Genomic DNA, 24,973 nt, shown 5'->3' on the forward strand with positions numbered 1-24,973 from the left:
TGGAAAAGCTAGCAAATGGAGATGAGAGGAACATATTGAGGCCTTTGGCTCGTGCACCAGGGAGTTTTGAGACCTGCATTCCAGTGCTCGTATGTGACTGCGTTACTGTACGATTTGAAATCAGGAGATTGTGGTTAGTAACTTGATGTGTATATATTACAAAGATGATTCAAAGAATTCCTGATGACTCATGAAAACTTTGTCTTTCCAGTGTTGGAGGCAATGGCTCTTACCTCCCTCAGGTTTTTTCTAAATGTCTCCTGATCAGTGAGGCCTTAGCTGACCACCTCATTTTAAAGCACGGTGCTATCCCTGTAATGCCCCCAACACTTACAATGCTGAGCGTACCATAGACACTCAATGAAATACACTGAATTGAACGAATGTGGAAAACACTATGCTTGCTATATTTACCCATTACCTCTCCTGTCAACTTTGAACCTCTTGCAAAGCCATTCACAAGAAGGAAAGAAAATAGGTGTGGAAATGTCTATCTGTGCACTGCTGATGCTACTCAATCTTATTTGGGAAAATAAAGGCATGGAAGCAAAAGAGGAAATGAACCGGTACTAAACACCTACTGTGTCCCAGGCATTGTGCAGAGAGTGTCATTTATTCCTACTAAATAAACTGTGTCATTATTCCTAGTAAAATCCCATGAGGTAATTGCTATAAACCCTGCTTTTCAAGATTAAAACTAAGTCTCGGAAAGCTTAAGAAATGCTTGCAGTCACACAGTCTTTAAGAGTGAAATAACTAGGATTCAACCAAATCTGTCTGACTCTGAGAAGGAAAGCTTCCTCTCAGAGTATTTGAATCACTCCCTGTTCAAAAATTCTCTTTGATACGCTCACATTCCACAAATATCAAATTTTTTAAAAATATGCCTAATACACACAAGACTTCCATGTTTATGGATAATTTACACAGACCTGATCCTTATTTTAACCAGATCAACATCTCAGGGTGAGGGTTCATTGAGGAAGGAGGAAGTGGCCTTTGGGGATCATAATGAGTAGGGATTTGACTTTTTAAAAATTTGTTATTGGGCCTCCTAGGTGGCTCAGTCGGTTAAGCATCCAACTTCAGCTCAGGTCATGATCTCACAGTTCATGGGTTCGAGCCCTGTGTTGGACTCTGTGCTGACAGCTCAGAGCCTGGAGCCAGCTTCATCAAATTCTGTGTCTCCCTCTCTCTCTTCCCCTCCCCTGCTCAGGCTCTGTCTCTCTCTCAGAAATAAATAAACATTAAAAATTAAAAAAAAAACAACAGGTGGAGTATCAAACAGGAGAAATTGTAATGATTATGAAGGAGTGAAGTGGGGGTGGGAGCTGGCGCCTGTGTGTCTCAGTTCATTTGAATGTCTGACTCTTGATTTCAGTTCAGGTAATGATCCCAGAGCTCTGGGATCGAGCCCCACATCAGGATCCATACTAGGTGTTAAGCCGGCTTAAAAGATGACTCTTTCCTGCAGTGCCTGGATGGCTCAGTTAAGCATACAACTTTGGCTCAGGTCATGATCTGGTGGTTCATGAGTTCGAACTCCATGTCAAGCTCTGTACTGATAGCTCAGTGTCTGGAGCCTGCTTCAGATTCTGTGTCTCCCTCTCTCCCTGCCCCTCCACTTGTGATCTGTCGCTTTCTCTCTCTCTCAAAAATAAACATTAAAAAAAGTTTTTAAAGATGCTCTCTCTCTCTCGCTGCCCCTCTCCCTGCCATGCTCTCTCTCACTAAAAAACAAACAAAAAACCAAAGGAAGGAAGTGGGGTACCACACACGTCTGATGTCACCAGCTTTCCACATCACTGCTCTCCAGGTTCCCCTCATTCCTGAGGTGACGCGATTAAATCCAGTGGGAAAGGAGAGGAAAGAGGCTAAATGGTTCTTTCTTGGAGGAGGAAGCCAGATGCCAGCCTGAGACTCGTTTTCTTATGCCCATTCAACCTTTGATCCATTTGGCTCCTCACTCTCTAATTAAAGTACTTGTGAATTCAGGGCGCCTGGGTGGCTCAGTCTGTTAAGCATCTGACTCTTGATTTCAGCTTGGGTCATGATCTCACAGTTTGTGAGTTCAAGCCCCATGTGGAGCTCTGCACACTGACAGCATGGAGCCTGCTTGCATTTCTCTCTCTCCCTCTCTCTCTGCCCTTCTCCTGGTTTCTCTCTCTTTCCATCTCAGAACAAACAAATACACACACACACACATATGAAGTACTTGTGAATTAGACTATTTCAGGTATTGGGGTGTCTGGATGGCTCTCAGTCAGTTAAGCATCCGGCTTCAGCTCAGGTCATGATCTCACAATTTGTGGGTTCAAGCCCCGTGTCAGGCTCTGTGCTGACAGCAAGCACAGAGCCTAGAGCCTGCTTCAGATTCTCTGTCTTCCTCTCTCTCTGACCCTCCCCTGCTCATGCTGTCTCTGTCTCTCAAAAATAAATAAATAAATTAATTAATTAATTAATTAAATAGACTATTTCAGGTACTTCTGCAATTTATCTTTCTACTCCCATCTGAAACTGCCCAGGTTGTCCATTAAAATGTGTTTAAAGCAGTCACTGTCACTGTCTGTTTCCAACTAAAGGCTTTTCGGCTGCAGAGGGGAGAAGACCGCTACCAGGTACCTCATAATGTTGTGTCTAGTTGGTGATTATCTGGCTACTCTGATGGATATTGACAGATGTCTTCCTTAGGAGTATTTTCACACAAGTGCTGGATTTTCCCTAATCCTTTCCTCCCAAGGGTTGATCATTTCCCGGATGCTCACGCTTACACAGCCACATAGAGACAAAGTGATTGCGCATGATTCCTCACATCCCATGTAATCATTGCTTCTGATAACCAGGCAGTCTTTATGAAGTGATTACTGTATAATTTTCTAAGCTCACTTTACAGTGATGAATATTGCACCCTAATCTGCATAATGCCCTCTTGATTATATTTACTAGCTATGAGTTTCAGTTCACTGGCATTTAGGTTAAACATTTCATAGTTCCTTTTTTATTAGGAGGTTTTTAAAATGTATGTTTATGTGAGAATCTGATTTTTGAGTGAGAGGAATACCCTCATTAATTCTTCCTTACAATAATCTGAAAACTAGTAGGTATAATGGGAATTTGTCATTGTCAAGAAATACATAGAAATGAAAATATTTTAGGTAATCACAAGATAATTCTTCTGCAGCTAGAGTAATTAGGCCTTGTTTCCTGGGGTTGAATAGCTACTGAGTCATTAGATTCAGAGAATCTTACCAGCTCCTCAGCTTACTGTCTCCGTGTTCCTTCTTGGTCAAGTACACTAACTTCTCCAAACTTCCTTACAAAATAAGGCATAATAATGCCTCTCTCAGAAGGTTAGTATCAGTATTAAATGGAGTAATGAATTCATCTTGTACTCTTAAGAGCACAGTCTCAGGAACCAGTGTAGTCTTGGGAAAGAGACTAATAAGTATATCTATGCCTTTGTTTTAGCATCTGTAAAATAGAAATAATTATAGTACCTTACTCAAAGTTTGTTGTGAGGATTAAAATAAATACTGTCAAACACATAGGTTCTTGGCACATAATAAGTGCTCAGTAAAAATTAGCTGTACGATATGTGTAAGCTCTGTATAAATTCTGATACGCTTTCTCACCTGTTATTTGCATTCTGTGTCCCAGTTTATATATTTATTTTTTGAAGTATAATTAACATACACTGTCATGTTAGTTTCAGGTATATAATATATAACAATCCAAATATTCTATACATTTCTCAGTGCTCATCAAGATAGGAGTACTCTTAGTTCCCTTCATCTATTTCACCCATCCCCCCACCCATCTCCCCTCCAGCAACCACCAGTTTGCTCTCTGTACTTAATAGTCTGGTTTTTTTAAGTTTGTTTTGTTTCTTAAGTTCCACATATGACTGAGATCATGTGATATTTGACTTTCTCTGTTCTGACTTATTTTATTTAGCATTATACCCTGTAGGTCTATCCATGTTGTTGCAAAAAAGATCTCGTTCTTTTTTTATGGATGGGTAATATTCCATTGCATGTCTATATCTTGTCTTTATTCATTCATCTATCAATGGACATTGGGTTGCTTCCATATCTTGGCTTTTGTAAATCATGCCACAACAAACATAGGGGTACATGTGTCTTTTCAAATTCATGTTTCTGTTATCTTTGGATAAATACCCAGTAGTGGAATTACTGGATCATATGGTAATTCTATTTTGAATTTTTGAGGAACCTCGATACTATTTTTCACCGTGGCTGAGGAAGGTTACATTCCCACCAACAGTGCGTAAGGATTCCTTGTTCTCCATATCCTCACCAACATTGGTTATTCTTGTGGTTTTTAATTTTAGCCATTCTGACAGGTGTATCTCATCATGGCTTTGATCTTCGTGTCCCTGATGATTAGTGATATTGAGCATCTTTTCATGTGTCTGTTGGCCATCTGTATGTCTTCTTTGGATAAGTGTCTATTCAGGTCCTCTGCCCCTTTTTTAATTGGATTATTTATTTTTTAGGTGTTGAGTTATATACATTCTTTATATATTTTAGATATTAGCCCCTTATCAGATATATCATTTGTGAATATCTTCTCCCATGCAGTCGATTACTTTGTCATTTTGTTGATGGTTTCCTTTGCTGTGCAAAAGCTTTTTATTTTGATGTCATCCCAATAGTTTATTTCTGCTTTTGTTTCCTTTGCCTCAGGAGACATATCTATAAAAATATTTCTATAGTTGGTATTAAAGAAATTATATTCTCTGATTTCTTCTGTGAGTTTTGTAGTTTCAGATTTCACATTTAGGTCTTTAACCCATTTTGAGTTTCTTTTGTGTATGGTATAAGAAAATGGTCTAGTTTCATGTCTAGTTTGCATGTAGCTGTCTGGTTTTCCCAGTACTGTTTGTTGAAGAGACCATCTTTCTCCCACTATATGTTCTTGCCTCCTTTTTTTGTAGATTACTTGACCATTTAAGCATGGGTTTGTTTCTGGGCTCTCTATTCTGTTCCATTGACACATATATCTCTTTTTATGCTGGTACCATACTGTTTTGATTTCTACAGCTTTGTGGTATATCTCAAAATGTGTATTTTTTTCTAGGTTATATATATATTTTTTACAGATTCAGTTAGATTTATAATACAAAGCAAAAATTTACTCACTAGGTATTGGGAAGCCTAATTTTGATGTTCCTACAGTTTTATGCACATTTATTCACATTTTACTATTAGATGTGCAAATCTTATCCTTCTTCCTAATACTTTTTTTTTTTTTTGAAGGCAGGGGCAGGCTTTTTCTTTGTATAGCTTTCAGCACTCAGAAGAGTGCCTTGTTAGTCATAAGGATTTGTGTTTAATAAATATTTCTTGACTATAAAACTGGTTTCCATTTTTGGAAGGCATTCTAGCAGCAAGTGAGTAGGCTTAGATCATTGTGGAAAGAGGTCAATGGCAATCTTAAAGCTGAATTCAGTCATAGGAATTTGTAAACAGAAATTAAGTTTTGTGTAAATTCAAATTTTGAAATCCAAAGGTGCCATGACATAATTAGAAAAGATATATTTAGCCCTGGAGTCCCATAATATTGGGCATGCTCTCAGGTAAGTAACTTAATGACATCTCTACCTCCCTATCTACAATATGAAGACCATGTACCCCCTCTTTCTATTTCCAGGGATGCTTAAAATCATTACAGAGGTAATCTATGGGAAAGCACTTTGTAGACTCTAAAATCAATGTACAACGTCAGCGTTATTGATAATTGTGAGAGGCAAGCCAATGATTCTGAAAAAGACGCCGAATATTTTTCTGGTCAGCTATGTAATTGGTACCTTCTATTTTTTCTGGGCTTGTTTTAAGCTTGTCTATTAAATTCTGTGAAGAACAATGTGGAATCAATTAGACCTTTACACTAAAGGATCTGTTAGGTGAGTCACAACTAAGTCCAAAATTGTATCCTTAGAATAGGGGGGATGTGTGTCATCAGTGGAGGTAAAGGCTGGAGTAAAGAGATAGGAAAGAGGGGCCAACACTTCTCCTTATTTTCATGGAGGCCCTATAATTCTGTTGGAGCCCTCAAAGGGATGCTGATGTGCCCCTCTGCTTCTTTGCCCATCTCTCTATCCCCTTTCATTCCTATCTCCAGCCATGTGTTCAACTGCACCCTCATCTGAAATGTAAGGCAAGCAGAGAAGGGGGGGCATTCCTACCTCCAGCCTTGATAACAACCATGAAATATGTTTTCTAGGTTCTGATCATAAGGGAGTTAGAAACACTATGATTTTTTTTTTAATCAAAATATGCTGAGGGCTCCCAACGTAGACCATGGGAGTCTCAGTTCATTGCTAGGAGAGGTGTAGGCTGATAAAATTCTCTTGTAGAATAGGTCAGGATGGAAGGAATCAGCGAGGTCATTGAGTCCACACTCTGAATAAGGAGGCACCTTTTTGGACTTCCCTTGCATGCCTGAGAACTCCTTTATTGTCAGCGAGTGCTCCCTAGGCTCTGACCACCAGAGGTGTTCCTCCATAACTCATGGGAGGACTTCGGTCATTTCTGAGACAGTAAGTTACTATTAGGTCACTGCCAATACCGGCAGCCAGTGGGAGGAGGGGTCCCTATGATGAGAATGGAATGATTTGTCCTCTTATTAACAGAAAACTGCGCCTACCTACCCCTGACTTATTCTCAGGGTCATGGGCATTTCCCATTCAACTATTTTCCTGAGGATGGTCTTCCACTGAGCAGTATGTCCCCTTTGCTTTGCCCTGTGCTTTTCAGGCCCAGTGGTCAGGGAGTGAAAACAGCTGGCTGGAATGGGGAGTCTGGTTTAGAGATTCAAGAGCAGCTTACAACTGTGAGACAGGGCCAAGCTGGTTCAGAGTTGGGAGCCACATGCAAACTGTTACTTAACACTCTGACTCTGGCTGGGGAATGGCTGAGAGACAGCACTTGGTTCCTACTGAGCTCATTACCTTACATTAGTTTCCATGGTCTAGTGGCCTGTGAATGAGAAGGAATTCTCCAAAGCCCTAGAAAAGTGTGTGTATGGAGGTGGGGAAGCGTTCTCTAAGAGAGAAGGAGATTAAGTTAAGCTTCCATGGAAAAAAAGGGTGGGAGGCTGTTAATACTGTAATTCATGCTAAGAAAGCACACACTCTGTGAGCAGAGAGGCTGTTTCTTTGGAGCAGTCTGAGGGACCTGAGCCCACAGCAGCCCGAATGTGAATGGAAAGGGAACAGAGCAGGTTAACAGCTAACTCCCTGCTTTACCCCCTTGGCTCAGTGCTAAGAGATGAGCTTTACACTTAACTTCTCCCTGTCTCTGTTTTCTTCTTGTGCAAACAGGGCGATGACATTGACTCTCTTCACAGGAAAGCACTAAGTGAGGATTAGCTAAATAAGGAGAGCAAATTGCAAGGGTGAAGGAAATGCTCGATAAAATTGCTGATGGATTTCTCCCAGCGGGAGAGTCCCTTCAATGCTCCTTTCATCTGGGTCTTACAGGGCAGCGTGTACCAGTGCTACCTCCACTGGCTTCTCAAACCTTCCCCTCTGAGCCCTTGCCCCTGGGGAGCTTTGAACTACGCATTGAAACTATTCCCACGTTCTCCCACCAGCAGCCAGAAGCAGCAAGACTCATTGTTTTCCTCTGGACGGGGAGAAACTGAGGCAGGGATTTGGCCAAATGGTAGGTAATTCCTCCCTGTTCCCATCCTGAGGAAAGCAGCTTATCAAAAAGATTCCATGCTGAATATACATGTCCCAAACTTTCTGGATTACAATTTAGTAAGATCCGCATTTAAAATTCTTAGAAACGTGCCAGAGGAAGTCCATGTTCAAACACAATCATCTGGCTTCTCATTTACTTTTCTCTTCTTCACACCAAAGTGTATTGCCGTCAAGAGAGAATTTAACCCGTTTTGGACTTGGAACCAATCAGTTGCTTAACCCATCTGCTGACCTAATTGCTTATAGGTCTGATGAATCTGTTCCTCTGTGAGGTATTACGGTCCCACAGGCTGCTCTTTCTCTGGTTATGGGCTTCTTCAAGGAAATCCATATATTTTCATAGAACCTTGGAAATGTAGGTGTGAGCAGGCTCGAATAATCACACCCCACCCTTTCTATTTCCAGATGAGAATCTGAGACTCTGAGAAAACGAGGGCTTTCCCAAGAGTTCATACCCATTCAAGACCACAGAAGAAACCTAGAACCTAGGGCCTGTACCTCCCATATGTTAACTTTGTGGAAGGTTAACAATTTGAGACATAACGCAGAGAGAAGTCACTGTAGGGCGAACTTTTATAAAGTAGCAAAGGAAATCATGTTTGTACTAGGTGTGATGGTATCCTAGAATCCACTATTAGATATGCCTCAGCTGATTATGCATAATTTGGAGGCTGGGGCCATGTACCTCAGTTAACTCACATTTGTATCCAAGCAGTGTAAGGTCTAAAATTTTAAAAAGGAATGTTCTTTATCAGTCACTCAGCTAAGTCTCAATGTATTGGGTCCTCTTATATTTGATCTTTATGAGGACATTGTGGACAGGTGGTTACTGTATGCTAAGCTCTTTCCATATTGTGACTGTTAAACTTATATGTCACCTGACTTGGCCACAGGATGCCCAGACATTTGGAGAAACATTATTCTGAATGTATCTCTCAGGGTGCTTCTGCATGAGATCAACATCAGAACTGGTAGACGGCCACAAAGCAAATGGCTCTTGCTAATGTGGGTGGGCCTCACCTAATCAATCAAAGACTTGAAGAGAACAAAAAGCTGAGTAAGGAGGTAACTCCTGCCTGACTTCCTGTAGCTGATACATCCATCTTTTCCAGCCTTCAGACTCACGCTAAAACATGGGCTCTTCTTGGATCTTGAGGCTATCGGCTTTTGAACTGAAACTTACACCCTTGGCTTTCTTGGTTCTCAGGCCTCTGACTCAGACTATCCTTACTCCATCTGCTCTCCCGGGCCTCCACCTTGCTGACTGCAGATTCTAGAATTTGTCAGCCTCTATAATCACATGCCAAGTCCTTATAATTCATCATATATTTTTTTTTCTAAGTACATACATGCACACACACATCCTATTGGTTCTGTTTTTCCAGAGGGCCCTGGTTAACACCTGTATGTTTTTATACTAAATCCCCACAAAGAGCCTCTGAAGTAGATTCTGTTGTTGTTATTGTGGTTGTTACTACTCTGTCTTACAAACGGGGAAACCACACTGGAACTAGTTAAGTCCTTTGGACAAAGCTACACACTGCATCCAGCAGGAGTCTGAATTCACTCCGGAGTCTTCATACTCCTTCTCTGTGATACACTGTCTCCTAATGTGTCCCAGAAGCCTTAAGGATGTGCATAGTCTGACCTAGCCATCCAGTTCTAAGAATTTGCCCTAAGCTGGATGCCTGGAAAGCTCCACTGAGTAGGCATCTGACTTCAGCTCAGGTCATGATCTCATGGTTCATGGGTTCGAGCCCCATGTCGGGCTCTGTCTGTGCTGACAGCTCAGAGCCTGGATCCTGCTTCAGATTCTGTGCCTCCCTCTGTCTCTGCCCTTCCCCTGCTTGTGTGTCCTCTCTCTCTCTCTCTCTCTCTCTCTAATATAAATAAACATTTAAAAAATTTGCCTGAAATAATAATCATGGATATGTAAGATGATCTATCCTAAAACATTTATAATAGTGAAAACTTAAAAAATCCTTAAATGCTATATAATGCGTCAATAGTTAAATAATCTTTGATACAGTATTCAGTGAAATACTACTGAATGGTAGTACATCTAGGACTCTCTCCAGGACTATTCATTAACCTGGGTATTCATTCACAGTGTATGACTGTAGAAAGCATGTTACAGGCGTAAGGAAATGATGCCTACATGTCATGTATTTTAGATGGGATCCTGGAATTGCATTTAGTTGTCATATTTGCTTATATGCTTTTACTCTTAAACTGGCACAGAATATAGACTTTAGTTAATAATAATATGGCAAAATAGATTCATTAATTGTGACACACGTACTATACTCATGTAGATGTTAATATGGGGGAGCTGAGAATTCTTTCTGCTATCCTCCTAATTTTTTCTGTAAATCTGAAGTCATTCTAAATAAAGCATTTATTTTGAAAAATGTGTATCTAGGAGGGTACCCTGTTTAATAAGATAAAGAATGCAACCATAAGTGCATTCTGATTATGAAAGGAAGTAAAAATGTTGCCATGAATTATTTTGAATTGGAAAATATGGCTAATTTTTATTTTTCCATGTTTTCCAAGTTGTCTATATTAAATACTCATTTTTTAAATTTTAACTTAAAGAGAAATAGTAAATACTGTTTTAAAAGGTTCACTCCCAGGGCGCCTGGGTGGCTCAATTGGTTAAGTGTCCGACTTCAGCTCAAGTCATGATCTCATGGTTTGTGGGTTCGAGCCCTGCATCGGGCTCAACATTTGCTCAGAGCCTGGAGCCTGCTTCAGGTTCTGTGTCTCCTTCTCTCTCTGCTGCTCCTCCACTTGTGCTCTGTCTCACTTTGTCTCTCAAAACTAAATAAATGTAAAAAAATTTTTTTAATGTTCTCTCCCATTTCTTTCTGAAATTCCTGAAACTTTGGCCATTAAAACACTTCTTTAATGTGAAGACAATTAGAAAATATGTTTCCTAAAGAGTAATCCTTTATTTTTATTTTTCTAAGTTTTTATTTTAATCCCAGTATAGTTAGCATCCAGTATTTTATTAGTTTCAGATGTACAATATAGTGACTCAACAATTCCATACGTTCCTCAGTGCTCATTGTGAGAAGTGTATTCTTCACCCTCACCACCTGTTCCACCCCTCTCCCACCCTCCCCACTGGTAATCATCAGTTTGCTAACAGTAACCCTTTAAATCTTTATTCTACGTTATTGCATTTGCATGGAACTGTTGGGCAAATCAGCTGGCTGTCATTTTGGAAATCAGAGGGTGTAGAGAAGGACACCAGAAAGGGAGGAAAGGGACAACCATGTGTCAGTTTTACTGTTGTCCTTAACTGACCGAGCGAAAGGCCTCAGGGACTCCCAAAGGACAAGACAGTACATCTCCTATGCATTAGGTGGTCAAGGTGTGCAGGATGATTTCCGCATCGATGGGTGTTTTCCCATGCTTTTGATCCAAGACAAGAAGTGCAGTTGGGTTTTTTTTTTCTAAAATAATCCTGGGGGTGCCTGACTCTTGATTTTGGCTCAGGTCATGATCTCATGGTTCCTGTTGGAGCCCTGCATAAGGCTCTGTGCCTCTGTGCTGACAGCATAGAGCCTGTTTGGAATTCTCTCTCTCTCTCTCTCTCTCTCTCTCTCTCTCTTCCCCCCCCCACCTCTTTCTCAAAATAAATAAACTTTAAAAAAAGTTAAAAAATAATAAGATAAAACAGTGCTCTCACACAGACAACTCTTAGACATGAAAACACACTTTGCCCATTCACCAGGCTGCCTTGCATTGTGGAGAGAGTTGTTGAAGCTGAACTCTGAGTTTCTAAAACCCTGCCATTAATTCCTATGTGACCTGGGAATAAACCTGCTAAGCTTAGGGACCTCAGTGCAGAAACGAAGCACCTGAATGAGGTCACTGATTTTCTCCTTGTGTGCTTCTAACCCCTACGTGGTCTTTACAAGTCTCCCGGGAGCCTGGTTTGGATTGGAATCTGGACTCCCTGACCTAGATTGAACCAAAGCACTTTAACATTTACCTGTTACACACTGGGCTTCTGCATACAATTTTGTTTGAGAGCAAGGATTTTGTTGAACTCTGACGTTATGCGATCCTAAAATTCTGAAAGATGGCTTAAAGTGAAATCAATGTTCAAAAACCCGTTTTTCAGGCTCATTGTCAATATTATCCCTGTACAAGATGAAATGAACTACCACAAAAAAGAGGCAAAGTCAGAGTTAGATGGTTTCCAAAATAAAGCATCCCTGCCGAAATAGTCCCTGAAGCATTCCTCTCTCTGTCTGGCAGAGGTGATGTGGGAGGGCATGTTTTTCAGGCATCACCATCGTGATTCCTGCTCCTGCTGGATATTAAAACCTTCAACCCAATACTTCTGCTGCATGAGCTGGAAGAGCAACCCAGGTTCGTGATGGTCCATAGCCTTTACAGCCTTTGTCTATGAAATCGGTATTTAGAGTGTAAGAAATGGCAAGAAACAGGAAAATATGCTGGGGAAAGGTATTGCCCAATTAAGCAGAGGAGGGCAAATGCCTTACTTTCATTTTGAATTGAGGTGGTCTGAAAACGTCTTGAAATCTTTGAGTTTATAACTGACACCCCTGGTTTCTCTCTCCTGAACCCTGGCAGCCTGGGTATCATTTATTCTTGGAAGGGACAGCTAGATAGCAGGAGAAGGGCAAGAGAAAAGCCTCCCTATTGTAAGACAGACTTGGTGGGTTATACACCTGTGCCCCCATTGACCCTGCAGTGGATAAACTAAGATCAATCATATGCTCTTCACCAAGTTAAGGCATCTATTTGAAGAAAGTGTTTGGACAAAACTCTTCTTTACTGGGTCTGTTCTCTTGAGTGTATTTCTATGGGGAAAATGTTCTTAAAAAGTCAGATTTTGGGGCACCTGGGTGGCTAAGTCAGTTAAGCATCCAAGGTTTGGTTCTGGCTCAGGTCACAGTCTCGCAGTTGGAGAGTTCAAGCCCTGCATCAGGCTCTGCGATGATAGTGCAGCATTCTTTCTTTCTCTCTCTCAAAATAAATAAATGAACTTTTAAAAAGTCATGTTACTATAAAAAAGAATATGTGAAGGGAAAGCATTTGCAAAATGCACAAATTACAATCAATTTATGTTAATTTGATTTTTTTAAATTTGGTATTCTCTTCAATGATTCTTTTCTTGTGTTTTTATTTTTTGTGAATTATTATGTGTATAATATGAAATGAGCTTATTATATTTATGTTTATTCTCTGGTAGACTTGCTGGTAGTTCTAACAGGAAAACGATATATGAGCATGAATATTTAAGACCATCTAAATTTTGTAGAAATGACTGCCAATTCCCTAATCTTTCCCCTTACATATGTACCCGTTTCCACATTTACTTCAATATTCTCCACCTTATTTTTTTCCTTTTAATTTTCTTCACATCCTTCTGCCCCCAATCTTCATCCTTATTTGATTGAATCCCTACATCACAATCCAAACTTTTAGCATCTGATCCATTAAAATCACTCACCCTATTGAAAACTCTGGCTAGCCAATACAAGTTAACAAGGAAATTCTAAGCAGGCTCTTTGTACACAAACCTCATCCCTGAATTTTAGTTTCTGCAGGCCGCTCCATGCTCAGCCCTACATCTGAGATGTGCTCTCCAGCCGGGCAGGGATCAGGATAACGATACATCCTCTAGACACGTCCCTGACTAAGCTGCTGAACTGTCAGTGCAGCGTCCATGGTAAGGGCTCTGAAATCAGCCTACTTGGGCTCACATCATGACTGTTGCTTACCAATTATGTAGTCTTTTGGATAGTTACTTACCCATTTTAAACCTCATATCCATCATCTGGAAAAGTATGTAATAATACCTACCTTGGTATTGTCATGAGTACTAAATGACCTTAGTGACATAAGGTGTGTTTGACACTAGAGTGGTACCAGACTCTAGTAAAACTTTAATAATTTGTCTTCTCCCTTCCTCCTTTTTCTCCCTAAATCTCATTCATTTCCCTTTTCCTTTCCTTCCTCCCCTCTCTCTCCCTCCCTTCTCCCATCCTGCCATCTCTTCCTTCCTTCCCTCCTTTCCTTATTCCCTTATTTCCTCCCTTCCATCCTTCCTTCACTTCTTCCTTGCTTATTTCCCCCTTACCTTCCTCTCTTCCTACATTCTTCCCTCTTTTCCTCCCTCCCTTCCTCCTTCCTTCCTTTCTTCTCTTCCTTCCCTCCCTTTCTCCTTCCCTTCTTTTCTCCCTTCCTTCTTCCTTCCCTCCCTCCTTCCCTTGCTTTCTTCTTTTCTTCCTCCTCCCTTCTCTGTCCCTTACTCCCTTCTTCCCTCCCATTTTCCCTCCTTCCTACTTCCCTTCCTCCTTTCCTTCCTTCCCTCCCTTCCTTTCATCCTTCCTTCCATCCCTCCTTTCTTCCCTCTCTCCTTTCCTCTTCCCTCCCTTTCTTTTCCCTTTGGTCATTTCCTGAGGACATATCTGGGAGCAGTAATGGTTCTCAGATGTAGCCTTCTAACCACCAGTGGCAGCATCACCTGGGAACTTGTTAGAATTGTAAATCCTTTGGCTATACATCAGACCTCCTGAATCAGAAACCCGGGTGGGGACCTAGCCGTCTGTGGTTTAACATGTCTGCCAGGTGACTCTGAATATGAATATTCTGGTGTGAGGTTTTAAGTGATGCAAATGAACCTCTGCCTCTATTGAGGTGAAAAGGGAAAGGTCTTGGCTTGCAGAGTAGTTGGGCAGTATGACAGGATGCAGAAACACTATTAGAATTACTAGAAAAACACCATCTTGAGCAGCTCAGTCTGTCAGGGTGTGCCTTCTACTCAAGATGTAAATGAGGGTGAAAGAAACAGCACTAGCATTAGCTGCTCCGTGATTACTCACTCTCAGGTAACTAAACAGCATGTGAATGTTGATCAAGCACGCTCTTGGGTAATTGGCAGTGGAAGTGTGGACTCTCCCCAATTTAATAAATATTAGAACACCACAGCAAGTGTTGATGAGTAATAGGGAGCAGCTAAACAGAAGACCTTTCGGTACATTGTGAAGGATGTAGTTCTCAGTTTTCTGGAGAACATTACAGAAGAAAATGTACATTGAGGGTAAAGCTGGAAGAAGACATGTCTGGTGTCATAGCAACCATTGTTAAGAACAATATTAACATACATACCGATCTACAGGAGACTTGATGAAGTTGTTTTTGCGTCCAATGATGACATAGAACATTTCATTGATACACCCTTTCACGCATCTCCCCATCTGATATATGATGCTGAGCTCAGTTTACTGAACTTCCTTTCTTGGTCTTTTAGAGAAGTTGTGATATTCTCAAGATCTGTCCTAGCCATGGGAAAGAACACAGAAGAAGCTATATATACATCCTTCACCCCAGGGGTTAACTTTTAGCTAAAATACTTTGTGGGGAAGTTGTTCTGATGCCATTCCTCTTAGAAGTTTTTCTCTTTATCATTGTATTAGTATTCATCTTTTGTGATCAGGAAAGCATATTCACCACAATATTCATTATTTGTTATTGGTAAGTTTTTCTATGCACCTTTTCCAAATCAACTCTATTGTACTTATCTTGAAAAACTAAAATAATAGCTTTAAGATAAATTCTAGTGATTATTTCCTGTAGCAAAAGTACAGGAAAATGGGATACATGCATCTTTTCTGAAAGTTAAGAGACTCACCCTAAATGTTTTTGAAGCACTAAAAGCAAGACCAATATTTCCTTATAATGCTCAACAGTATTGTAGTTATCAGATGTGAATGATAAATGTGTTCATATACAAAGACTTAAGGGCTAATCAAATTCACCTAGAGAATGCTGTCCAATAAAAATATGATGTGAGTCACATACCTAATTAAGAAAATTTTAATAGCCACCTTTAAAAAGGTAAAGTGAAACAAGCCAAATTAATTTTAATAATATATCCCACTTAACCCAGAATACCCAAAATATTGTCATTCCAGCATGTAATCCATATAAAAAATTTACATTCCCTCTTGGCATTAAGTTTTTGAAATCTCGTATGCTTGACACAACACATGTGAGTTTGGACTAGCCACATAGCAAGTTCTCAGTAGCCATTGATGACTGAGACAGACTTGTTAAAAGAATAAGTCTATAAGGGATTTTCTTAAGTAAAGTTCCCTCAAATGTAACAGATCATCTGATGGAAAGACATACACATACAAATAGTTATTGTTCAAGAAGAAGTGTTGAATGCAAAGCTGTTGATCTGTCAGTAATTATACATGTTAAGAAACAGTTTTGAAGATGAAATGTATTCGTACCATTCATGACTAAATTTTATGACTTTTATCGGACACTAGTTTCCTTGATTCTGAGATGTACTATTCATATTTCAGCATTGATGAGCACAGAACACATGTTAGAATTTAAGGTGTACATTTGACGTGCTTCTTTCCCTGAAATGTGAGGTTCTCAACACAGAAATAGCTGTGGTACATTGTATGGTTGTGTTATTTGAGGATATATTTCAGCACTTGAGAGATGGATTTCTTAGAGTTTTAAGGATCAGAATTAAAAGGTGGGAATATACAAATACACAATGGAATTAGTGTTTACCTTGAATAAGCAATAAGGTCAGCTTTCAGTCACAGCTCCATTTCAACTCTGGGAACTATGAATGTTGAGATCTTGTGGTACTTGACCTTGTTAATATCTACATACTGTTCTGCAGAGCATGCTGGTACCCAGCTTCCCATTTATATGGTAAACAACCTAATGCTCTCTGGATGTTGAAAATATTCTCTGAAATAGTCACTGAAACAATGGCTAATACAATGTGTTTTCTACATCACCGCTTTATTCCAAGAGGAATCAAGGGTAACTGGGCTACATTTGTTTAAAAAAAAAAAAAAAACAGAACTAGACCTGAGGCACCAGTCAGTTGAGCTTCCAACTTCGACTCAGGCCATGATCTCACAGTTTGTGAGTTCGAGCCTCGCATCACACTCTCTGCTATCAGTACAAAGCCATCTTTGCATCCTCTCTCTTTGCACCTCCCCTGCTCATGCTCTCTCTCAAAAATAAGTATTCCTAAATACCTTTAGGGAGGAAAGATACTGGATCCAAGGGAAAGAGGATTGGGACAGAATCAAGTTTAAAGTTTATTCTAAATATGTTTGAGTTAGCTGAAACTATGCATCTTATTGTAATAGTTAGACTCTTCTTTTCATACAGGTCACATTTGTCTTTTAGAGAATTCAAATCATTTTTAAAATGCCAATTCAAATAATACTGAAAGCCAAGGTAAATAAGAGGTTAGAATAACTATAACAATCAGGGTTGGCTAAAATACCTTATCGCAACATGGCATCTTTTCTTTTACATATATGCAAACTGACCATTGCTTATCTTTCGCCACAGTTGAGAAAATCTGTGGAGTACATCCTTATCGCCTCTTCATACCCTGTTGATACAGAATTAATAAAATCCTTCTATTTTATTAGTCCCGGTAAACAGATGAAAACATGAAAGCCCTGCAAGGACAGTTTACATGGTCAGTCGGTGGCATCAGGGAACTCGGGGTGCCTGATTCTGGTAATTCTTGCCTCACGAAGGTGATATTAAAAAGGTCAGAGCCTAGAGCCCATGTCACTGCTCATGCTGTGTGTAGGTCTAGTAATAGGATGCTTGCAGAGAACCTTCAGCCTTAAACCCTCATCAGACAGAGGCAAGAAGCAAGTGGTTCTCTGTAGGATGCGTTGTGCTCCCTTGTTTAATGGAAGTTGTGGGTTCCCTTCTCCTTGGAAGAAAGAGGTTGTTTGGGGTTATTGTTCTCTCATTTTATTGGGATGTTTCAAAATAAACATCCTTTTGCATATTTCTGCTTGAAGATCCAGAACATTTTCTGCTACCAGCTTTATTCACGTGGCTTGCCTAGAATTGCTAAGAAAAAGTTGTGGGCTTCTCCAATCATGGCCTCAGCATCCAAATGCTCCCTATGTGTGCCTTCCATCCTTTAGTTTCTGTCACATGATTGATCAGGGACTGTACTTGTTCTTTTTTTTTTTAACTCCCAGGTACACATGGGGTAGCTGGCATGTAAAAATTTGTCAAGTTTTAACCCAGATAAGGGCTTTCTAATCCTCACTACTACACTACCAGATGCCTTTGCTTACCTTTTGAATATATTAGGTGCATTGCAAACCAGATCTGACTAAATCCTTTACTGTGAACCCCAAAGTTAAGGGAGAGGAAGGGAGAGTTTGATGTGAATCAAAATAACTATTTTTGAGGAGTAAGATGGGGAAGGAACCAGATGTCAGAAGCTCAAAAATTGACACAGTGGATCAACAAATGGAAAACATCAATCATGGAACAGGGACCAAAGGCAAAAAAATAAATAAATAAATAAAGATTTTACTTATCCACTTTTGGCATAACATTTGCAGATTCTGGCCATTGTCTTATCCTTCCCTGATCTTCGGAGCCTCTATCTTTAAATGGGAAGGTAATTGCCGACAGCTAGAGCTCACAGGCATACCGCATGATGAGTGAGGTCATGTTCATAAAGCCCTCAGAAAGAAAAGCAATATGAAGCAGCAGGGCTATTACCGTTCCAAGATTATTTTACAAAAGCGAAACTCAAGTTCAGTGTGATGATTAACAAGCTATTAGAGCCTAGTTATTGATTCCTCTATCTTTAGAGTAGCTAATGCAGTGCAGACCACAGACCCAAGCTTTCCTTCTTCCTGTGTGCCTGTGTTTTGTGATGGCCCTTTCCTAGGAAAATGTAAATCATTGAACATATGCAGTGCACCATTTTTATCAGGCAGGTGCTAGGAGAAAGAAAAAACACCTAACCTGATTGTGCGTTGTATTAATTTTTACTGATAAAGAAGATTAATGCAGATACATGGGAAATCACATCATGAAGAATAGAGTGAAAAAAGCATCAGTGCAAAGTTCCTTACTCTGAAGCAGCATGTTGGCATTCTATGTGCATTTCTCACATACATGTTAAATATGTTGTTTTACAACTTGTTCTTTGTTCCTTTCCTATCCTATTCCCCATTTATAACCTTATCATTGATGGTTTCTCCTGTCAGTTAATATGAGTACCAGTATTGCTTTTATCAGCAAGTATTTCATGGGTGGTAAATTTTATTGGCTGAGTCATTTGACCAATCTCCTGTTGATAGACACTGAAGGTGTTTATATTTTTGCTTTCATAAAAAGTGCTCTGATGAACTTCATGCACACATCTTTGCGAGTTGGGCCAATTTCTTCTCTGTTGGAAGTGGAATTGTTGAATCTGAAGATTTGGAGATCTTGTATCTTTAATCATATTACCCATCTACCCACTGGAAGAGTCACAGCAGATTCCTTTCCACCTATGTTGTAATAGAGCGCCTGCTCCTCCCCAACCTTGCCCACACTGGGTATTGTCGATGCTTTTGATCTTCACCAAACTGATAGGGGAATGGAATGTCTGACAACTTTTCCATTACATTCTAGCATGCCTATCAGACTATAACTGAATGCAGTTGTTATGTGTCAGGGGACCTGGTTTAACTCATAGCACACTGTGTAATAACCAACCATGATATGATGAGACTTCCCTGTAGTTTTGAGAAAGAAGCCAAACTTTCACCTGGTTTCAATTATTCTCTCATTTACACTCCCAATGTGCTAGACCATCTGGGAAGCCCTTTGGAAGTGCCCCCAATAACCCAGTACAAGTTGTTAGCTGCCTACCCATGAAAGAAGGACCATGCTCAAGACAAACAAACTCTACAACTGAGATTGTCCCATTGGGTGGCCTGTGGCATTTGAGTCACTGGGAGATATTGATCCCTTTGCCTTCAGCAGTAATATTTTTACAGTTTTGACATGCTTTAAAGGTTATTGTCTCCAGGACAGGTAATTGAAGAGACCCCACACTCCATCAGAAGCATTTCATCTTTTTTACAGAGCCACAAACCAGGCAACATACTTCTCTTTTCACTGACAGATTATGCCAAGATTTACAAGGCCTGGTCTACATGAAAGCAAACACATGTTTGGGCAAAGATTCAAATAAGTCAGAGATACGGGGTCAGGACTATCCTGAAACAAAAGTCAGGATGTTCCTTCTGCCTGTGCCAGAGGCCAGCCCCTCAACACACACAAACACACACGCATACCAGTATTTTTTATTTTTCTTCTTTAAAATACTCTCTTTTCAGATAGGTGCTTTAGATCGGGTTTTGCAAAGACACCCATGATTGGTTTACTGTGGGCCACTGTTCTGAAAAGTTCATCTAGCCAAAGTTTTTTGACTGGTTATCAACAAATCCGTTTTGAACACTGCCATAACACGTTCCTTTCAGGTAGTAGAATAATGAGGAATGAAAAAATTCTCATGAGCCAGCATTTGGAAACCTGGCATTTGAAATTCTAGAAGAGTATATCTTCTGCCCAGTTCCTAAACCCTCTTTCCAATTACTGTCAAGAAGTATATGTATATGTGGCTGACTTGGGTAGTTAGATCTGGGCAGTACACACATATGCCCTCCTCTTGATTTCTCAAATTCTTCTCTATGACTAAGAGTGAGCACTGTCTTCTCTAAGCTGTTCCTTAAACTTCTGTCCTTTGTTTTCCCTTCCTTTCCCCATTTGTGATATCTATAATATGTTACACTAACTATAATAAAGGACCAGTGTGAGTAGGACATGCTGGAAAGCCCTTGCCCTGGGCCTCTAGAGCCACTAACTCCCAGGCCAGCCAGCTGGTAATGTATCATTGCTATCTGCCTCCTCCAGCCTTCGGCTCAATACGCTTCACTATGACTTCCCAAAGTATCCTCATACTAAATGTGAATTAAAGGTATTCTTTTTTGGGTTCAATTAGAACAAAAGCACCCATCATCAGTTTTGTGGTGAGGAATCTGGAAAATCTGGTGAACAAAGAACAAGATGAGATCTTTAACTTTGGTGAGAAGTGCATATTAGAGTGAGTCAGGAGACTGGGTTGAAGTCCTAGATCTAGTTTTAGAATCTTGAGTGATTCAATTAATGTATTTGAGCAGTAGTTTCCTCACCTCTAAGATACAGTGAAGGTACACAAGGTAATGATTGTTCCTGAATAATATTTGGCACATTGTAGCTGCTCTTTAAAAGGTGGCCATCATTATGATTTAAGCCCTCTATGGCTTTATGTTTCTATGATTCTCTATATATCAGAAACATTTCTCTAACCCATCTTGGTTAGATGGGTGCTACTGAACTTGAAAGACAAGAAATGGGATGGTATGATATGAGCTGAGAAAAGAGTAAAAGAAAACACCCAAAAGCATCTTTTTAGGGTAGCATTTGCCAATATTCATAGAACAGGTGCCTTGGGGAGGGAAAGGTTGGAATATCCATTTTCATAGATTCCTGCTTAGTAAGTAGTAATTATGTCTCCATATTGGTTTTCCCCCAGTTTTACTGAAATCCAGTTGAGTATATACATTTAGGGTGTACAGTACAATATCTTGATCTACATATAGTCACAAAATTATTACCACAATGTTTAATCACATCCATAATCTCATGTAGATACAATAAATAAAGAAAATATTTTCCCCCTTGTGATGAGGACCTTTAGGCTCTAGTCTCTTAGCAACTTTCATATATACCATATTGCAGTTTTATGTTTCTGAAATAAGCCTATGAGGAAATAGGAAGGCTGTCGGGAGTGTGATTTCACCAGGATAAGAATCTGATTTACAAATTGTCAGTATGACTAAGGGTGTCTGTTTGTTTTAGATCAGGAGTCAACAAACTACAGGTCACCAGCCAAAACCACGCCTCTCAATCTGTTTCTGTAAATAAAGTTTTATTGGAACATACTCAGTTATTATATCTCTGGCTGCTTTTGTGCTACATTGGCAGAGCTGTTTAATTGCAACAGAGACCATATTGCCCACAAAGCTGAAAATATGTACTGTCTGACTTTTTACAGAAAAATTTTGTCAACCTTAAGTTAGGTTATAGTAGCATTGGTGCTGATTAAATAGGTAGTGGCTGGTATCAGCATGTAAAGTTTAAACCATTTAAGGGCAAGTAACAGAAAGGCTGAAAGCTTAAGAAAAAAGTATGTGTGAGTTTATTTATTTGGAATAGTAACTAAGGAAAAAGACTTTGGTACCATCATTCTTGGTAGACTCCCTTTCTTGAGAAACAGTTTTTCTGGCTAGATGAGAGTAGATAAAGCCTAAGGAAAATCATCCCATTCTGGGTCTTAGGAAACAAGATTTTGATTCTATATAATGGCTATGGAGAAACATAAAGGTGTTTTATACAATTATTATGGTAGGTGAGAAAAATGTAATAAGAATAAAAAGAATATTCCATATTGAGAGGATCAGTTTTGGAGCCCAGATCAAATAGACCTCAGCAAGAAATACAAGATCAATTTCAGTGATTTTATTTAGGGAGAAATAACAACTGTGCAGATATCCAGAACAGAAATAGGAAAGAGTGTTCACCAGTCACTGTAGGTTGCCACGAAGTACCTGCACGGACTTTTTAAATGTTGTATTGGTAACGAACGGGTGCGTGACTATGTGTACCCTGTAAAAGAAAAAAGACTCAAATCCATTTTTATCAGAACTGGAGAAAAAAATAGTTCAGATGTTTGAAACTCTACTGACGCAAAATATTGTGTAATTCATAAACAATTCTTTGTGGGTGTTTGAGTTCATAGGATGCCCAGAATATAGGACTCACTAGCTGCCCTCATGCACGAAACAATTGTTCTTTGGTATATTTGTTTGTTGGTCGAGTGGTAAACATTCCCCTAGAGGATACTGAAGTTTGTGAAAAAGGATGAATTGATGGGTATGGGCATGGAAAATGCAGTCACAGGGCCCTTCTCTCACCGATCGGCATCCCACCCCCAACTCCATACCCCACGCACGCACCCTGCCATCCTGCACTGTGACACTGGCCATACTGTCTCGGCAGCACACAAAGCCCATGCCCAGGATAAGCTTCTCTTTCAAGCGCCTATCTGGCTTTCAGCATGTGCTTTGAAGAGATAGTGACATTGCTATGCTCTGACATGCACCATAATGTCAGCAGAGCAGAAGCAAGTGGAAGATTCTCCTTTCCTGATAAAGATCAGTTGCTGTTTCCTGTCTTGAAGACGAAAGTTGAGCAAATGCAAAGGTCATCTGTGTTTATATTAACAATGCAGGAGTTATACTATGTTTTCGCAACAACATCAGATCATTATTTATCCACTTGCCCTTTTTTTTTAATATAATTCCTTTGAACTGCCTACATTTGCTTATCATGATATTTCTAAGTCTGTAAACAGCCCAAGTGTGGCTGCTCTATTTCTCTAAATAGAGTCTTAGGTCATTTTATTATCCAACATTATAAGTCATCAGAATGCATCCATCTGTTGTCTTTCCACATCTGGTGTAATTTTTAACTCTTTAAGCCTAACTAAAAAAAAAAACCCAAAACTTAGATAAACCATTGTGACATTAGTGTATTACTTTTTCCTACCACACTGCTTTCCGATACATTGTTTTCCCTGGAAAACCACAAAGAAATGATTAAATATATCTATTTCTTTGGAAATGGCATTAAATACATTGGCTTCTCCCCCTTCACTTAGTGATCTCTCTGGTTTTCTGGTGCCCTGATTATTTTCCCTGGGATCATAGCCACTCAGAGCCTTTTCTTACTAACTCAAAAAAATCTTTACAGATGTGAAGGCACAGAGCCTCTGAGGCTGCCTTGCAGTGGCCCATGGGCAGACCTCCACAGAAGTGGAGGTGTAAGCAAGGGAAGAAGCCAAAGGCTGTTTAGCACCAATAATCTTGTCAATTTGCTAATCATTCTTTCAGACTTTGTTGCGTGCATGATTAGATTTTCTTGCATGTGCATTTTGGGGGTGACAGCATATTGGTTGACCTGTTTTCAATCCATTCTACTACCATCAGTTTGACAGCTCCTTCAGCAATAAAGAAAAAAGTTGAGCAATTCAGCTGTAAATCACATGATGAGGCAAATTACAGTTTATCAACTGGCTATAAAATAGTTCTAATGTGTGAGATAAGATGGGCCATTGTCTGTTGGGGAAAGATGCTCAACATCAAGGATTTAAAATTTAAAATTATTTAAAGTTAAGTGGCTTATAAGTACAATATTAACAGGGACAGTTTCAACCACACAATTATTTTCTTCCAAGTTGTTATCTGTTTCAGTTGGAATAGGCTAGATTTGCCCGTGGTAACAAAACCACCCCAAAGTCTTGGCAGTTTACAACAACCAAGATACGTTTTTCAATTACACTACATGATCAGTGAGTTTTAGCAAGTGGTTCTGTTCTGTGTCAATACCTACAGGGGACCCACAGTGATGGAGGAGTCTCTTTTAATATTGGTGTCTGTTACAGCAAAGGCAAAGACAAAAGTAGACCTTGGTCATAGAGCAAACTATGGCTTATGTTTCTGTCTGGATATAATACAAGTCACTTCCCTTCCCATGTCCATTTCATGTGACAGAACAAGTCAATCCAAATCTGACTTCAGTGCCTTTGGGAAAATATAATTCAACCCCGGGAAGGGAAGCAAGGTCTGGATGAGTGGTAATGAAATCCACCTCTCCTCAAACCCAGGTCTGATGCTCTATTTGAGTGAGTCCCCCCCACCCCTTTAAAACCAGCCTAGAAACAGTGCTTCTGGAAATCAGCTTCACTAGTTATAAAGAAGGGGTCTCATTGTTGGGATGTATTGTCTGACCTTGTTTGTAGATTTCAACCATAGGCTGAAAATGGATGACCCATTTTAGGATTATCACCACTCGTAGAACTAGAGGTTTTCCTGCTTAAGGGTTTCACACTGATGCAAAAAAGGAGTACACTCTTCACCAAAAAGGACCAAAGCTCCCTCCTGCTCTGTCAGCTGCTGGTTCCCCCCAGCAAATTACTAAGCAAGTTACTAAAACTAGATACAAGGAGCTGAGGTCTCCCTCTTCAGCAAGTCTGCAGAATCTGCACTTATGACAGTACCCAGGTAATTCCTGATAATTGCATCACTTCCTGTTGGAAACCCAGCTTTTATTTCAGCAATTTCAGTGACCCCTGAGTTCACCTGAAGATGTCTTTATGTTGGATCTGCCTTATATATGGGGCAATTGGTTCAAGACTTAGAGAAATTTCTACAGATATTCTCATACCAGGTAAGTTGTTCATTTTTGTTTTGCTTTTGGGATAGGACCTTGTCATATTTTGTCCACTATTGG

The 24,973-nt window shown here is 39.9% G+C and overlaps 2 long non-coding RNA genes across 5 annotated transcripts in view; one reads left to right on the forward strand and one right to left on the reverse strand.

Annotated features, from left to right (window-relative positions):
• The window catches only part of LOC115288521, a 25,881-nt gene continuing 908 nt past the window's right edge, over positions 1-24,973 (forward strand). Inside the window, exons 1-2 of one of the 4 annotated variants that reach the window (XR_003907051.1) lie at positions 1-133; positions 13,312-13,442. This is a non-coding gene — a long non-coding RNA (uncharacterized LOC115288521). Of the gene's footprint in view, positions 134-12,047; positions 12,116-13,311; positions 13,443-24,805; positions 24,911-24,973 lie in introns of those variants that run through there. The other 3 variants (XR_003907053.1, XR_003907050.1, XR_003907052.1) reach the window with 3 other exon arrangements.
• LOC115288515 overlaps positions 22,120-24,973 on the reverse strand; it is a 14,086-nt gene continuing 11,232 nt past the window's right edge. Inside the window, exon 3 of the long non-coding RNA XR_003907046.1 lies at positions 22,120-22,288. This is a non-coding gene — a long non-coding RNA (uncharacterized LOC115288515). The remainder of the gene's footprint in view (positions 22,289-24,973) is intronic.

The sequence above is a fragment of the Suricata suricatta genome, chromosome 1 (genome assembly GCF_006229205.1).
Source record: "Suricata suricatta isolate VVHF042 chromosome 1, meerkat_22Aug2017_6uvM2_HiC, whole genome shotgun sequence".
Taxonomy (NCBI): Eukaryota; Metazoa; Chordata; class Mammalia; order Carnivora; family Herpestidae; genus Suricata; species Suricata suricatta.